This window comes from Pteropus medius, unplaced genomic scaffold (assembly GCF_902729225.1).
Source record: "Pteropus medius unplaced genomic scaffold, Ma_sr-lr_union100, whole genome shotgun sequence".
Lineage (NCBI taxonomy): Eukaryota > Metazoa > Chordata > Mammalia > Chiroptera > Pteropodidae > Pteropus > Pteropus medius.
In genome coordinates this window covers 11,054,449-11,071,124 of record NW_024353517.1, presented here as the reverse complement: position 1 = coordinate 11,071,124, position 16,676 = coordinate 11,054,449, and the positions used below count along the sequence as shown (strand labels likewise).

Below are 16,676 nucleotides of genomic sequence, written 5' to 3'. Positions count from 1 at the left end.
GTTCGTTTCTCTTATCTTAAATATATCTCTATCTGAAAGGCCAGATTCAAGTTTAGAATTCTCACATTCCTCAAACTTCTGCACCAGATCCAGCTCCCAGACCCTAGTCCATAGCCTGCTCTCTTTTCCCTACCCCAGCTCCATCATCCACTGTGAGGTGCCTGTAGTGTGTGTGCATGTGTGTGTGTGTGTGCGTGTGTGTGTGTGTGTGTGTGTGTGTGTGTGTGTGTACACACTCCATATGTGGTTACCCCTTAGCTACCTTAGGGCATAAGGATGAGTACCAGCCATACATATTCTGGAAGATGAATCAGGGAGTTGAGGGTTCCAAGCCTTAAGGAAGGAAGCGCAGGAAGTCAGCTCTTCGCAGAGGAGGCGTGATGTGGTGGGAGAGAGGAAGGCCCCACTGTCAATTCAGCAAACATTTGTACAGCATCCCCGTGTGTCAGGCACTGTGCCAGGCATGGGAGGTACAGAGATTAATCCAATCTGGTCCCTGAAGTCCAGGAGCTCTCAGACTAGTAATCAAGAACTAGTGCTAGAGGACTTCGTGCCCACGGAAGAGAGCATCTATTTGATCCTCTCTCAGAATTGGGGATGCGGATATTTACATACTGCTGTAAAGGGCTGACTTTGTTTTCTTAGTAAAGAAAACCCCTCTGATCCACTGCCCATGTCGGTGAGACAAGGCCAGGTCAGGGCCGGAGCAACTCCCTGAGCCTGTAGGCCCTGCGCCCGCTGGATGTGACCAGCAGTTAGAGGGGCTCCCACGCACTGCCGAGGCTTCCGGCCGTCTAGGGAAATCTATGAAGAAAACACATTACAGTGTGTGATGTATTTTTACCTGGGTTTCTGTAGAGTTTCTGCCACTTTGGAAGCGAAGAAGGAGAAAGAACTGAACACAATTCCACGGAGCTGGAAAGGAAATTCTCGGTCTCACGGTTGTGTTGCCGCAGTGCCTAGCACACTGCCTGCCGGTGATCGGTTCTCAGTTGTTGTCTTCGATTGAGGCTAGGTTGTTATTAGCTGCATCTAAGAAATTTCACTGGGTGTTTTTTGTTGTTGTTGTTATTGTTTTAATAATGAAAGTACTAAAGGCTCAGACAAATTCAAACAAAAAGAGGTGTAAAATAAAAACTGACCCCCACCAAACTCTGCTCTTACTAACTGGGGGTATTAACTCTTAATAGCTTCTTGCAATTCCCGTCTAGAAAATTTCTTAGCAACTGTAAGCATAACACACACACACACACACACACACACAGTTGGTCATACTATACATCAGATGCTTAATTTGTTTTTTCTCACTTAAAAAAAATATATATATATATATATATAAATATATATATATATATATATATATATATATATATATAGTCCTTCACACCAGCCTATCCTATTTAATGGCTACAAAATATATTTCATTGCACTATAGTTTAGCCATTCATTGTTTGGTGAATATTTATAGTTTGCAGTTTTTTGATATTATAGTGTTATGGTGAATTTAATTATGCATGTGCCATTGGGAACTTCAAGTAAATCTAGGTGATATATCACTAGAAGTGAAAGTGCCTGTTGAATTTTGAAAGATATTGCCAAATTATTCTCTCCACAAATTTATGTGAAACAACTAGTATATGAGCCTGCCTATTTTCCTACCTCTAGTATCCCTCTGGGACCAGGGCTGGAGAGACCCTGCCATGGGTCCCAAACCCTAGAAAGCTCTATTTTGGCTCTCCTCTGAGTGTGCCTATCCTACAGAGCATGAGCTCTATGGGGCCAAGGGGATGTGTCCACCTAGGGCCTACACCCTTCCCCTTCTTGACCACGCTCTGGGTACCTGGGACCCCAGAATTTCCTCTCCAGAGAACCCTCCTCTGCGAAGAGCTGACTTCCTGCATTTCCTTCCTTAAGGCTTGGAACCCTCAACTCCCTGAGGGTGGTTCCTCCTCTTGTAGAGTCTGCGTCCAGGAAAACTCAGCAAATGAGGGAAGAACTCTTGATGACTTGCTCGCTTTAATACTGAGAAATAAAAATTACTAGTCGAATAAGATAAATGTTATATCCCCTCACCTTCCTGCTCTAGCGGCAACCCCAGTGGAACACGCTCCCCTGGTGGGTCTTCTTGCCTCACATCTCTGTCCATTCCGGTGTGCCCCCTTTCCTCACTCAGCCTTTTTATTCCTTCACTTCCATCTGCCAGGGCAACTTGGGCATTCCCACTTCAGCTCTTGGCATTGTCTATCACTTTGCCAGGCTTCTAGGAGCCACCTTAGAACTTGCCTCATCCCCTGGCATCCAAGTCAGTCAGATCTTGCCTAGCCAGTCTTATATATACCCCAGCCCCCTGTGTCAACAACCATTCCCCAGGCAACCAGCTGTATTTGCTTGAGAAGCTTTGGCCTGTTTGTTAATGAGCTACCTTGTTATTTGCTATGCTTCCTCACTCATACTTTCCTGGAACTTGAGCCCTCCCTGCCTTAAAAATTTAACATGTAAACTTTGCCTCAGGCTCCATTTTCTGGGGAACTGGGCTAAGGCAGGGATCTAAACGATTTAACCTGTTGGAGAAGAAAGGCTTTCTTCCTAGCCCTTGGGCTGGAGAATGCCCAGAGTAAACCTGGGGATGAAAACGGCAAGCTCAACTTTTATGGAAAGATATGAGGTTAGGAAGAGAGTAACACAAAGGCTAAATAGGCATTTAACAGGTTCAAGACAGAGTGGGCCCTCCATATCTATAAGTTTCACAGCTGTGGAAAATATCCCCCCCAAAAAATCCCAGAAAGTTTCAAAAAGTAAAACTTGAATTTGCCACACACCGAGCACTATACTGAATCTGTGTGAACGAAGTGATATGTAGCATATCCTGCTGTAGCCTATATGCAAATACTATGCCTTTATGTAAAATAAGGGACTTGAGCATCCTTGGATTTTGGTACCCACTGGAGGGTCCTGAAACCAATCCCCCTGGGATACCCAGGGACCAGTGTATAGTCCCTCTCTAAAAATGACAGCACATTTTTAAAAATTGAAAACAGCTTGAGGATGATGCTTAGTTGAGGAATCTTAGGCAGCAGAGGGGAGTAAAGGAGAAGGAGATGAGAATGTATCTTATGCTTGCTTGGTTCACAGGGTTTAGTATATTTCTGCTCTTCTCATATCTATGATGCTCCAGATCCTGCCAAGAGTATGACGAATTAATGTATGTAAGGGGGATGTGGTTTGGGGGAGGGAGTAGGGGAACCTGTTTCAGAACTTTTTAAAAGGCTTTAAGATTCAGAAGAAGAGTTGCACTGCGAGAAAGGATGGGAGTGTTCATTAGACAAAAGTTGGTGACCACCGCACCAAGTTCCTTAAGACTCCAAAATCACAGGCTTTCTTTTACATACAAGTTCAACGCAAGACCCCTTCCAAGAATGGCTTTGTAGTCAGGCAAGGAGAGGCCTTATAAAAAAAGACAAGACCTCACCATGCAGCAAGGGAGAGGAAGGTAGATCTTCTGGTTATAAGTTAGCAAACTTTAAAATGGCAATTTGGAAGGGGCCGTGGTGATACACATTTGAAAGGGGACACCATATTTCTCCAGTAGAACATTAAGAGTCTACCCTATTGGTGAGACTCTTCTTTAACTACTATCATGAAGCACAGTCTTACCAGGAGGGGCTCATTTGTTCATCGTACTCAATGAGAAGAGACCAGGAAGTTCAAAGTCAAATGACAGGTCCGTCTTTATATTTTATTATTAAATAATAAAACCAATTATTTCTTCTGGGACCCAACTTAGTGTTTGATAAAGACACAAGATCCAAAGGGAAATAAGGGGTCCTGAGCAAAAGAAGTTCAGAATAAATTCTCACTTAGCGTAAGATGCCCCTGATTCTATATCATGGTCCTCAAAGGCCAGAAGATGAAGAAAATATAAGGTAAGACAAATGTGAAGGGGCCCATGCCCTGATGCAGACTTCTCCTGAGAGGAGGCAGGAAAGCAACGGTTGCTGGAATGAATGCTGAAAAGATGGTTCTCAATCCTGGCTGCACATTGGAACCACTAAAGGAGCTTTTTAAAATGCTGATACCTGAGTCTCACTCCCAGAGATTCTGATTTAATTGGTCCAGAGTATGGCCTGGTTGTCAGAAAGTTTGAAATCTCCCCTACATTAGTCTAATGTGCAGCTCAAGGCTTAGAATCAGTGTTCTAGAGGAAAGACATTTTTGTTCTTGATTCTCTTATCTCCATCTGTTACTCTCTCCCTTGTTCTTAAGAGTCTTATCCCCCTGGCTATTAGCTAGGGCAGCTTGTGCCAGAGCTCAGATGGGTTGTGCTTGCTGGTCATGGCAGAGGATAGAAGTCAGCTCTCCAGGGTGTGTGCCCCTGCCCTGCATCACAGGAACTCAGCTCCACTCTCCTAAGCTTCAGCCTCCCCTCTGCCACCTGGTAGAATTAATTCCCACTTCCTGGCAGCACACTGCATATAAAATACATCTTGAGGAAGAGTGCCTTAAGTAGTCCAAAGAGCTGCACTGGGAAGAAAGACACAGAACAGGGCAATTCGAGGCCCACACAGCCAGAATTCTTTTTTTTTTAGTTTGCCTTTAGTCAAGAAAAGCCCTCCAAGGGGAAGGGGAAGGGTTCTTTCTCCATTTGATAAGTCTGCACTCACAACACTGGTCTGCTGCAATAGCAGAGTATGCAGGTGAAGCTCAGGCTCACTGTGCCTTGAAAAGTGAATCAGCAATCTTTCAGGCTCAGATAAACTATTTCTGCTGAGAGCTATTTAGAAATGTGAAAAGCTTTTTGTAGGAGGGAGTAGCAGTTTCTACAGAATTCTACAGCCTGGACTTTTATAGCTTTCACTTCCTAGAGAACTAATTATCCTTAAAAAAAAAAATGTGATTCTTTTTAGTTTATTCAACTGGAAATCAGCCATACATATCAGAGATTGAAGAGATAAGTGTTTTTTCTTTAAAACAAAACTAAACTGGGCCATAAGATTGTAGCGGTCTCGAATCTGGCACATACGAAGTGCTCGGTAAAGGTAGTTTTATTATTCAGAGGTGGTATGGGCTAGGCGAAACATCAAACAAAGGCCAAGCCACTTCATTTTTGAGCAAGTCCGGGTGCAATGGCCACAGCTGAAAAAGCAACAATTATCAGGAGCTTGAAAGGACGGCCTGCCTGGGGGCGGGGAGAGAGCAGCAAGGGGAGAATTGCCAAGAGTTTGCTTCTCTCCTCTCTTTGAAGCCAGTCAGGTCTACAGCCACGCCACCCTGAACAAGCCCCATCTTGTCTGATCTCGGAAGCTAAGCAGGGTCGGGGCTGGTTAGTACTTAGATGGGAGACCACCTAGGAACACCAGGTGCTGTAGGCATAAAAAATAAAAAGATAAGGGATTGTAAGATGACAAAATCCTTGCAATATGTGAGGTCAACCAAGGTTTGCCTCACCTAAAAAAAAAAAAATCAAGCCAGTCAGGGCCCTAAGAACAGTCTGGAGCAGTGGTGTGCATCAAACCGTGGTGTGCAGAAGAATCGCTCCCAGTTTCTGATTCAGTGGGTCTAAAATTTGCTTATCTAACAAGTTTCTGGGTGATGCTGTTGCTGCCGGTCTGTGTGATCACACTTTGAGACCCACTGGACTGGAGAAGAAGTTGAAAAGAAGGTAGTGCTGTAATGCTGGAAAACCTGGCACTGGAACTAGTCCCAAGGAGCTGTGCCCTGGAAACACTGGGAACAGCCTTTCTTTTAACTTGCAAAAAATGGATGCCATGTTCTTTTAACCCAGGATGACTCAAACAAATACCGGGAAAAACTTTTTACTTTGCTAAAAGAAAATTATGTTAATAACATTTTTTGTATGACGATGATGACTTAAAACACCATTTCTAGCCTCTGCATCTGGGCTGCCACACCCACTACTGAATTCCTTTCTTCATCATCTTCCCTACCCCCAACCCCCAGAATCTGAAAATGTTTTGGTGAGGTTTTCTTAGCATTTAGAGTTAAACAGAAGTCTTCTTCTTCTTTTTTTTAATGGTGACATTGGTTAACGAAATCCATTAAGTTTCAGCTGTACATTTAACAGTAAGGCATATATATGTTTACACTGTGTGTTCACCTCTCATAGTTAGATTTCTTTCTGTCACCACATATTTGACCCCTTTTACCCCGTCTACCTCCCTCTCTCCCCAGTTTTGCCACTAACTAGCCACATCACTTCTCTCTCTCTCCGTCTGCCTTATCTTTTACATCAATAAAAGGAGAGTTTTGGACAAGATAATAAGAATGAAAATGACAGTTTTGCTATTTATAGTTCATTTGGCACTTCGTACACACATCTCAGTTATTCCCTGCAAAATAATTTTTATTCCTTCCCCACTTTTCACAGAAAAAGAGAGAAAATTGGAAAAGCAGTCATTTTTAAGGATCAGTATAAAAAATGGTCACATAGAAAAATCTGCAAAAACTTCTACTGAAGACATAGTCCCTTATGTTACTCTACATCCCTGATATAACATTTATGTGAAAAATTCCTCCTAAAATTTAGCGCCTGATAAATATGTCCCTCCAGATGATATAACATGCATCGTTTTACAAGACAGAATCAACTTCCTAACCCTTCATGTTTTTCTTTCGTTCCAGCTGCCAGGAAGCTTAGAGCCACTTATGCCAAGATTATAATAATCATTTAAATCTCAAATTCCTGGTAACATTATCTCACATCCTCTAAATTCTAATGCCTAAATGTTTTCTTATAAAGATTATCTGTGATTAGGGCGACAGGGTAATTTACTATCTAAATGAGACTCTTCAGAGTGAAAGGGAATACCATTTATAATTATGCCAGGGTGACAGATGTAAGCCAGGACTGTTCCAGGCAAACCCAGACGGGTAGTCACCCTACCTATCATTGGAAATATACTTGGCAAAAATTATATACAATTAACACTCAATTTGACCTTGTAGGAACAGTAGTTTGGGGTCTGATTAAACTCAGTAAAGTCACATAGAGCTGAAGATAGATTATAATTCATAGGAAACAACAGCAACAAAAAAGATTTTGAATGTATTTGCAAGATTGAGAAGGAAGATTCGCTATCAGTTTCTGATTCAGTGGGTCTAAAATTTGCTTTCATTGGAAATATACTTGGCAAAAATTATATACATTTATCATTGGAAATATACTTGGCAAAAATTATATACAATTAACACTCAATTTGACCTTGTAGGAACAGTAGTTTGGGGTCTGATTAAACTCAGTAAAGTCACATAGAGCTGAAGATAGATTATAATTCATAGGAAACAACAGCAACAAAAAAGATTTTGAATGTATTTGCAAGATTGAGAAGGAAGAGGATCTAGTATTGACAGTACATCCTCTACCACTTCATTCCCCAAATCCTCTGCCTCCTGAGCACCACAAGCATCATGTCCTATGGCCAGTGGCAGCTCTAAAATTCCTTATATGAGGGGCATAAGCAAGGTCATCTGTTTAGAAGGAAGAGAAGGAGGGGGGCTTTAATCTGAATTGTGTAGCACTTCCATGAAGATTGGAAAAATTGTGGGTTGTCCTTCTCAAAGAATGGGGTAGTGTCGATGAAGACAGTGGGGCCCTGAAAAGCCACAGTCACCAGGCAGTCCTGCCGCCACCCTCACAGGGCATGCCATCCAATATTTACCTGTTTACATCTGCTAAGCCCCCCACATCCCTTGCAGAAGATAGGACTGATCATTGCAGGGCTACAGAGGCGCAGACGGAGACCACCAGAGAGTTGGTGCTTTCATCGGACAACCAGGTGCCCTCATTCATACCCAGACACACGATTTGATGCCTTTCCCATCTTTCCCTTCTTCAATCACAAGGGCAGGTTAGCTTCTTGTGGCCAGATGACTTAGGGGTGAGAAGTGGGCTGAGTTTGGGGTATTACAAGAGATGAGGGTCAGGGACAGATGTGTGCGGCCCACGAGCAGGCTTGAGAGGCAAAGGGTGCACTGCCTGGCTCCCTGAAGCTCAAGAGTTCCTCTGTCCATCCTCCTCACTTCTCTGCCACACCCAGTTGCCATCCCTCTCATCCCAGCGGGACTGATCAAAAAGGGGCCTCACTTAGGGTGGAGGAAGCCGCAGAGTCTTTCCAAGAACTAACACTAGAGGGCGCACTTCTCCAACATCAGGCAAGGTGTAGCGGAAGGAAAAACTCAAGCTTCTGCTTAAATGGCACACCGAGAGGCAGGCCAATTGTCCCTGTTCAGGGGTGGCAGCCCTTGACCAGCCCGCTTGAAGGCGCTGTTCGGGGCAGACGATGAGGCTGAGCCCACCAAACCCCGAGGAGGCCCAAGGTTGCTAGGAAAAACAGCGCTGGGCTGGGCTGGGCTGGGCTGGGCTGGACTGGGCTGGGCTGGACTGGACTGTGAAATGTGAGCGGATGGGAGGAGGCACCCACCTTCCTCGTCCTTTCTTTCGTCCCAGCTCTCCTCTTGTGGAGAAGATGCTTTGCTCTGTTGGGAGTCAAGAGCCTCGGGATCTGAGGAGCTGCCTGGTGGCAGGGCTGAGAGAGACTTAATCCAGGTAGAATTACTATCCACAAGAGATGAAACTTCCGGAAACAACAAAAGCTTGTGCGTCTGGAGAGCAAAGGAGTTAATGTGTGTAAATTGTGAAGTGCTACCCACACCCATTTTTAATTGGCCTGTTATTCTCTGCAGATATGGACGCTGCTTAAAGGGGACGGGGGGGGGGGGGGGGGGCAGATGCAGGTGTCCCCTGAGATTCAAGGCTCACAAGAAGGGCCCCAGCATGTTTTGCCTGTGGTTCTCTCTCCTTTGTGTTCTTAGCCAAGTTTTCCTCAGAGAGGCCTGGTTTTCTTTGTAAAAAGCCGGCTTCTATGTAAAAAGAGGCTGGCTCCTGGTTTTCCACGAGGCAGTTCTACAATCTTTAGTTTTCTGGTCACAACCTATCTTCAGCTGGAAGCCAGAAGGGCTTGTTCTGCATGCAGATGAGAACATTGGTTTAGGGAGATTAAATACCTTGCTGAAACCAGACTAGAAACCTCAGACCTGCTCACTTCCGAGGCCACATTCGCACACTGCATCAAGGGAGAACTACTTGCCTTTCTCCAACAAAGACCCAGAGCCAAAAAGAAAACTGCCCAGGCTGAAAAGTTTCAAACTAGGCAAGGGCCTCAAAACAAAAACAAAACAAAAACAAACAGAAGCAAGCATTACCTCTGAGCCCTGTAAGCAGTCCCTTAGTCACTAAAGCAATGCCATATTAATATCCATGAGCCTTCTGACTTGGGTCTTCAGAATGGGCAAAGAGGTCTACTTCTTCCGTGGGACTTCAAGCTTTTCTTCATCCAGACCAAAAAGCAGACCTTGGCTGGAGTTACACACGTTGTGCTCACGTGTCTCAAGTGAAGTAAAGCCATTTGTGTCTTCAGTTGGAAAACAGGTAAGAATGGTTCTACATAAAGCCCAGGGTAGCCTGGCAGGTCCACAAATATGGTATGTTGCAGCACCTACCTTTCCTATTGCCCAACTATAAAATGACCTAGTGTTCCTCTTTGACAGACCATCTAAGCTGGGGATCCTCATGGGCTATGAGTCTGATGCTGATGCTGTCACACTCAGTGAAGGTTTATGTAATAGCAGAACCAAAGTATTTCACATAAATATTATTAACATAAATAATATGAATATACTCACCCAGCTGCACACTAGCTCTACAGTTTGAGTATCAGTGTCTTAAGGACAGAAACCATGATGATTCACCCTAGATCTGTGTGCCCCAACAAACCAAAACATGAGGCGCATGATAGGTGCTTTAGGGAATACTCATCCAATCAGATTAACTTCTTAACTTCACTGCAATAAGACTCTGCTGCCTCTCGGGAGAAATTGTTTTTCTGGAACATAGGGAGGATCCTTGGATGTAAGAAGTCAACATTTTGAAACACAATAACCATTTAAAGTCATCTGGTTTGTTTGTTTTAATAAACTCCTGAAGAAAGGATCTTTCATGAGCAGTTCTGAGTGTCTACTAAGAGCACAAGCTGTTATATTTCTCCTCTTTCTCTCTCAAAAACTTACATTTCCCCCTCCCCCCACCCCTCAAAAAAGTACATTCCTCAGTATTTTTCATCACTGTCGAAAATCCAGATTGTGCCAGAAAGGAAGTAACCAGGATAGGCTGTTATTCAGCTCTTCTTGACCTCGAAGATTTTCTTTAAAGTGTCAGGGAATAATACAAAATATTCCTGAGATTTTTATTTATTTTCCTTGTTGGTGATGATGTCAAACTATATTATAAAGTTATAGCAAACAAAACAACATGGTATTGACATGAAAAAAGACATTTAAACCAACAGAACACACTAAGGATCCCAGCAATAAACCCATGCATATGCGGTCCACTAATCTTTGACAAGGACACCAAGAATACACAATAGGGAAAAGATAGTCTCTTCAACAAATGGCGTTGAAAAAACTGGATATCCACATGCAAAACAAGGAAGCTGGACCCTTAGGCCATACACAAAAATCAACTTGAAATGGATGAGAGACTTAAGTATGGGTCTATTTCTGGGCTCTACACTCCTCCATTTATCAACGTGTTTATTCTGTCACCAATGACACACTGTCTCGGTTACTGTAGTTATGTAGTAAGTCTTGAAGTTGGATAGGGTCCATCCTCTGACTTTATTCTTCTTCAATATTGTATTGGCTATTCTGAGTATGAGTAAGATTTTAACAGGCAGAAATGGAGATGAGAGCACTCAAGAGAAGAAACTGAGCAAAGTTTCTTAGAAGAAAAGTGGGGATGCCTTTTGAGGACCAATGAGTAGTTCTAGCTCTAGCATCTAATACAGATAGACTAGTTTTATAAACGTAGTTATAACTATGTTTTCTAGAAAACAGATGCTTCCAACCACAAATGGAATTGTTCTTTTCCTTGGGGGTCGTGAGTACCCAGACCTGGAGAGGAAGGGAAGAGGGAGACCCTAGAAGCACTTGTGACCTGGCTGTCAAGGGCATTTAGCCAGCCATGGAGTTCAGGAGCCTGGACTTCATATTGTGAACTTTTGTTGATTAAATATCCACCTTTCAGTCTGATGTAAGGACAGATAGTCCCCCCTCCCCACCCCAGGGTTTTCCAGCTATGGGGAGTCGGTGATATTTTGGGGAAGGCACTGATTTGGAGCCAGGAGACCTGAGTCTAACTCGGCTCTGCCATTTCTTGCCTCAGGATGTGGTACAATTCACTTGCCCCACTGTGCCTCAGTTCCTTCTCTACAGGGAGATGATGATAGGTGCCCTCGGCCTCCCAGGGAAGATATTATAAGCAATTAGGGAATGTGTATGTAAGCACTTTGTACACAATGAAGCACTACACAAGTGTAAAGGATTATGAAACTGAAGGAGATGATCCTTGAAGGAAAGGTGTTGTCATCATATTTACTTCTCTGCTCCCTTCCCAAGTGGCAGGGCATGCATCTCCTCAGTGGGTTTTCATGAATTATTGAGAGCATCGGTGAGGACCCTCCCCATCTGCAAATCCAGCTCTGTCCTCGACTTACCTTCATTTAGTTGTAAGTTCTGTGAAGGAAACCTACCATTTTTCTGTATGCCCATAATGCCTAGCACAGAGTCTTACATATAGGAGACGCTGAGGGAGTACAATGCTGGCTTTTTAAAAACAGAATGTATTAGGGCAGATCTCACTCGATGGGCATTTATATGATAAATCAGCTGACCACAAGCTTAGCATGAATCAGATGGTAAAAAAGTAAATGTGCAATGTCAAGTAAAGGAGAAACACACGATGACTCAGCCATTCCAGCCACAGCTACTGACCTTAGAGAAACTCCCACACCCAAGCTCAAGGAGTCATGATCAAGTGTTCATTGCAACATTGTCAGGGAAAATTAGAAACAATCTAAATGCCTATCAACAGGAGTATGAATAAATACATTGGAGAAAATTGAATGGATTGTTAAATAGCAGTTAAATGAATCAATATAGATAAATCTCAAAAACTTTAATTATAGGAAAATATATATAGTGTGTCATAATTTACATGAAGTTTAAAACATGAAAAACAGTGCTATCTATTTTTTTCTAATTCATACATTTAACCATATAAAAACATGCATGAGAAAAGTAAATACCAAGTTCATGATAATGGTTTCTCCAGGAGAAAGAGAGAAAGGAGTGTGAGAGGGGTACCTAGGGGTCTTCAGTTGTAGCTGTAATGGCTGAATCAAATGTGGCTTAAAATGTGACTTAAAAAGTCTGAAGCAAATGTGGTCTCATATTAGATTGTCAAAGCAGACAATGGGTTCTTAGGTGATTATTTTAGTCGGTATTTTTTACATACCCGATATATTTCACAATTTGAAACACCCTTGTCAACAAGAGCAGGAGGGTGCTTTAAATGAAATTTAGGCTGCATTAATAAAAAACTGTGCCCCAGACAGGAAAAGTGATCAGTCTCTCAATTCTGCTGGATGGTGGTACCACATGCCCCAGGGGGCCCTGACAAACTGGAGTCCAAGGGAGTGGGCAGGAATGCTGCGGAAGGGCCCAGGATCCATCTTGAGTAAGGAAAGTTAAAGTAACAGGAGATATTTAACTTGAAGAGAGAGTACTCCAAGGGGCATATGACCACAGCTTTCAAATATCTTGAGTGGGGCAGGAAGCAGACATAATCCATGTGATCCCGAATAAGAAAGTGGGATAGAATGTGCAAGGAAGAGGCTGATTTGATTCACTCTCAGAGTCACAGCTGTTGGACCCTACATGATGAAGTCTGAGCACCCTCCACTGACAGTGATGAAGAAGAGCTGATCTTCCAGGCTTTGGGGATGCTGCAGAGAGGATTCTTGCCCTGTGTCAGAGGTTGACTACATAACCTATAGGACTCTTTCTAATACTGAAATCCTACCAAATTTAAATTTGTATGAAGCTATAGCTTAAAACTATAACACAGCATTTATTTTTTATTGATATCCCCAAAGGTAACAATAACAAATATTATTCTATCATCATTTATCATATCATCTAGGGGGTCTCTATTCTTTTTTTCTTCCCTTCTCTCTGTTTTTCTCCGAGCATGTCTCTGTTGCCGGTGGTTTTGCCCTTATGCTTGTAGATCTCTTTCTGCATCTCTTGCCTTTGTCTTCTCTTTCTGGTTCTCTGTCTCTCTCTCATTTTCTCTCTGCTTCCCTCTCCTCACCTCCTTTCAACTCTTACCTCATCTCTACTTTTTTTTAAGAAGCATTATTTCATGTATATACATTAATATTTATTGCTTTATTGAGATATAATTTACATATAATAAAATTCACTCATTTTAAGGATGCAGTGCAATAAATTTTGACAAATGTTTTCACTTGGGAAGGCACCACCATACCAAGACTAAGTACTTCTACCACCCATTTCTGTTACCAGGTTCCCTGGCGCCCTTTGCAGCAAGTCCCCTCCCTAGTCCTCTGACACCGGGTGACTGCTGATTTGCTTTCTGTCACTATTGTTTTGCATTTTCTAGAATATCATATAAATGGAATGATACACTGTATAGTCTTTTGTGTTTGGCTTCTTTCACTTAGCAAAATGCTTTTGAGATTCATCTGTTTTTGTATGTCTCTGTAGTTTGTTCCTTTTTATTACTGAGTAGTATTCCAATCTGGATTTATCACAGTTTGTGATATTCACCACACAGATATTCATCTGTTCACCAGTTGATGGATATTACAGTTGTTTCCAGTTTGGATCAATAAGAATAAAGCTGCTATGAATATTCGTGTTGAATTTCTCTATGTGGACATACGTTTTTATTTCTCTTGGGTAAATACCTAGGAGTGGAACTTCTGGGTCATATGGTACATGTGTGTTTAACTTCATGAGAAATTGTCAAATTGCTTTCCAAACTGGCTGTACTAGTTTGATTTCCCACCAGCAATGTCTCAGAGATCCTACTGTTCCACATCCTCACTAACACATGGTATGGTCAGTCTTTTTCATTTTAATAATTCTAGTAGATATGGAGTGATATCTCATTGTGGTTTTAATTTGTATTTTTTCATGTGCTTATTAGCCATTCATATATATTCTTTGATGAAGTGTCTGTTCAAACCTTTTGTGAATTTCTTTAATTATTCGTCTTCTTAATAAGAGTTTCTTATATATTTAGAATATAAGACTTTCATCATATCTGTTCACAAATATTTTTCTCACAGGCTGTGGCTTGTCTTTTCATTTTCTTAACAATGTCTTTCGAAGAGCAAATATTTTTAAACTTGATAAAGTCCTGTTGGTTATTTCTCTTTTATGGTTCATGCTTTTTGTGTCCAAAGAAAATTTTACCTAACCCAAGTTTACAAAGATTTTGGCTGATGTTTTCTCTCAGAATTTTTAGTTTTAGTTCTTGTGTTTAGGTCTATGACTCATTTCAAGTTAAATTTTATATATGATGTGAGGTATGGGTGGAATTTCATTTTTTCCAAATGAATATCCAGTTGTATTAGCATTATTCATTGAAAAGACTATTCTTTCCCCCTTTGAATGACCTTAGTACCTTAGTTAAAAATCAATTGACCATGCATGCATGGATCTATTTCAGGTGTCCATTCTTTCTTTGATCTATATGTCTGTCCTTTATACTATTACCACATTGTCTTAATTACCGTAGTGTTTTGGTAAATCTTGAAGTCAGATAGTAGAAGTTCTCCAACTTTGTTCTTCCTTTTCAAAATTGTTTTATTATTCTCAATTCTTTGCAATTCTATATAATTTTTTAAATTATCTTATCAGTTCCAACAACAAAAACAACTAAATCTGTTGGGATTTTGATTGAGATTGTGTTGAATTTATAGATTAATTTGGAGAGAACTGACATCTAAATGATGTTGAGTCTTCTGATTATTGTTAGTATGATATATCTTTTCCTATTTTTTTATTTTAACCCAACTATATCTTTATATTTGAAGCTGATTTTTATTTTGATATCAAATAGTTAGATCTTAGTTTCTATTTATTTTTTATTTTTTTTAGATCTTAGTTTTTAAGTACAATCTGACAACCTTTGCATTTTAATTGGTGTGTGTAGTCTGTTTACATTTAATACACTTTTCAATATAATAAGCCAATAAAATGAAATCGTAACAAGTAGTCAACCTAAAAAAAAAAAAGAAAAAAGAAAAACAACAACAAAGATAAAAAGAAAACAGATAATAAGTCGGTAGATTTATTGTTTCTCTTTCTTTTTTCCGGTTTCCTTTAACATTTTCTCCATATCTTTAATTTTTAACAAGTTGACTATGATGTGCCTAGTAAGTGTTTTTCTTTTTGTTTAATCTTTCTTTAGGTTTTCTCAGCTGTTGACTTTGTTTTCTTGTTTTGTTTTGTTTTTCACTTGGTTCTTTTTTTTTTTTCATCACCTTTGGAAAATTCTCAGCTATTATCCCTTCAAATATTTCTGCTGCCCCAACGCCTCTCTTTTGTCTTTTTTGGGGGCTCCAGTAACATGTATATTAAACCATTTGATATTGTCCCAGGGCTCTTGGATGTATGTTTTGCATTTTTACCCTTTTTACTTTTTGTGTTCCAGTTTGCATGATTTCTCACCTATTTTTAAGTCCACTGATTCTTTCTTCTCCTGTGGCCATTCTGCTGATACGAATGTCAAAGTAATTCTTTATTTCTGATATTGTGCTTGTCACATGACATTTAAATTTGACTAGTTTGAATAGCTTACATCTCATTGCTGAAATTCCCCATTTGTTTATGTCTGTTGTACATCTTCTCACTAGTTTCTTTAATATATTAATTATGGTTATTGTATGAGTTTCCTATTGCTGTTGTAACAAATTACCACAAACTTAATGGCTTAAAACAACAGAAATCTATTATCTTAAAGTTCCAGAGGTCAGATATCAGAAGTGAGCCTTAAAGGGTTAAAATCAAAGTGTCTGCAGGGCTGCATTCCTTTCTGGATTTTCTAGGAGAGACCTGGTTCCTTGCCTTTTCCGATTCATAAAATATTGTCATCACAAATACATACAAGACCCCCCTCTTATTTTATTTATATATGCCTTTTTATTTCAATTCCAACTCTCATTCCTTTTTCTGTTCCCTATATACGTAAACATCCTAATATGTTTAATGTGGATCTTTTTGTTTATGTCTTTACAAACTATATTTTGTAGTTCAATATGGTCTTAAATCATATAAACGCTAATGTGGTCTATATCTTATTTGGTTTCATACTTTTTATTTTATTTATTTTTTATTTTTTAATCTTATTTTAGTTTTGAATGCCCTAAAAGTATTCATGGCTAAACTTGCTTTACAAAGAATTTTGTTAGGTAGCTCATCTGCTACCCCTGGGTTATCTCCGATCAGAACACTTAACCGTGAGGAGTTTGGCATGACTAAATAATAATGCCTTCTCTCATGTGTGGTTTGATATTTTTTTATTAAATTTATTGGGGTGACATTGGTTAATAAGATTATATGGATTTCAAGTGTATGATTTAATAATATGTCATCCGTATATTGTGTTGTGTGTTCACCACCAAAAGTCACATCTCTTTTCGTCACCATATATTTGATCCCCTTTACCCGTCCCTATTTCTCCCCATCCCGCCTTTCCCTTTGGTAACCACTAAACTGTTCTCTGTGTC

At 40.7% G+C, this 16,676-nt stretch overlaps 1 pseudogene; it reads left to right on the top strand.

Annotated features, from left to right (window-relative positions):
- Positions 1–5,250: 5,250 nt before the first annotated feature.
- LOC120593065 (uncharacterized) lies at positions 5,251–5,369 on the top strand (annotated as a pseudogene).
- Positions 5,370–16,676: the final 11,307 nt, after the last annotated feature.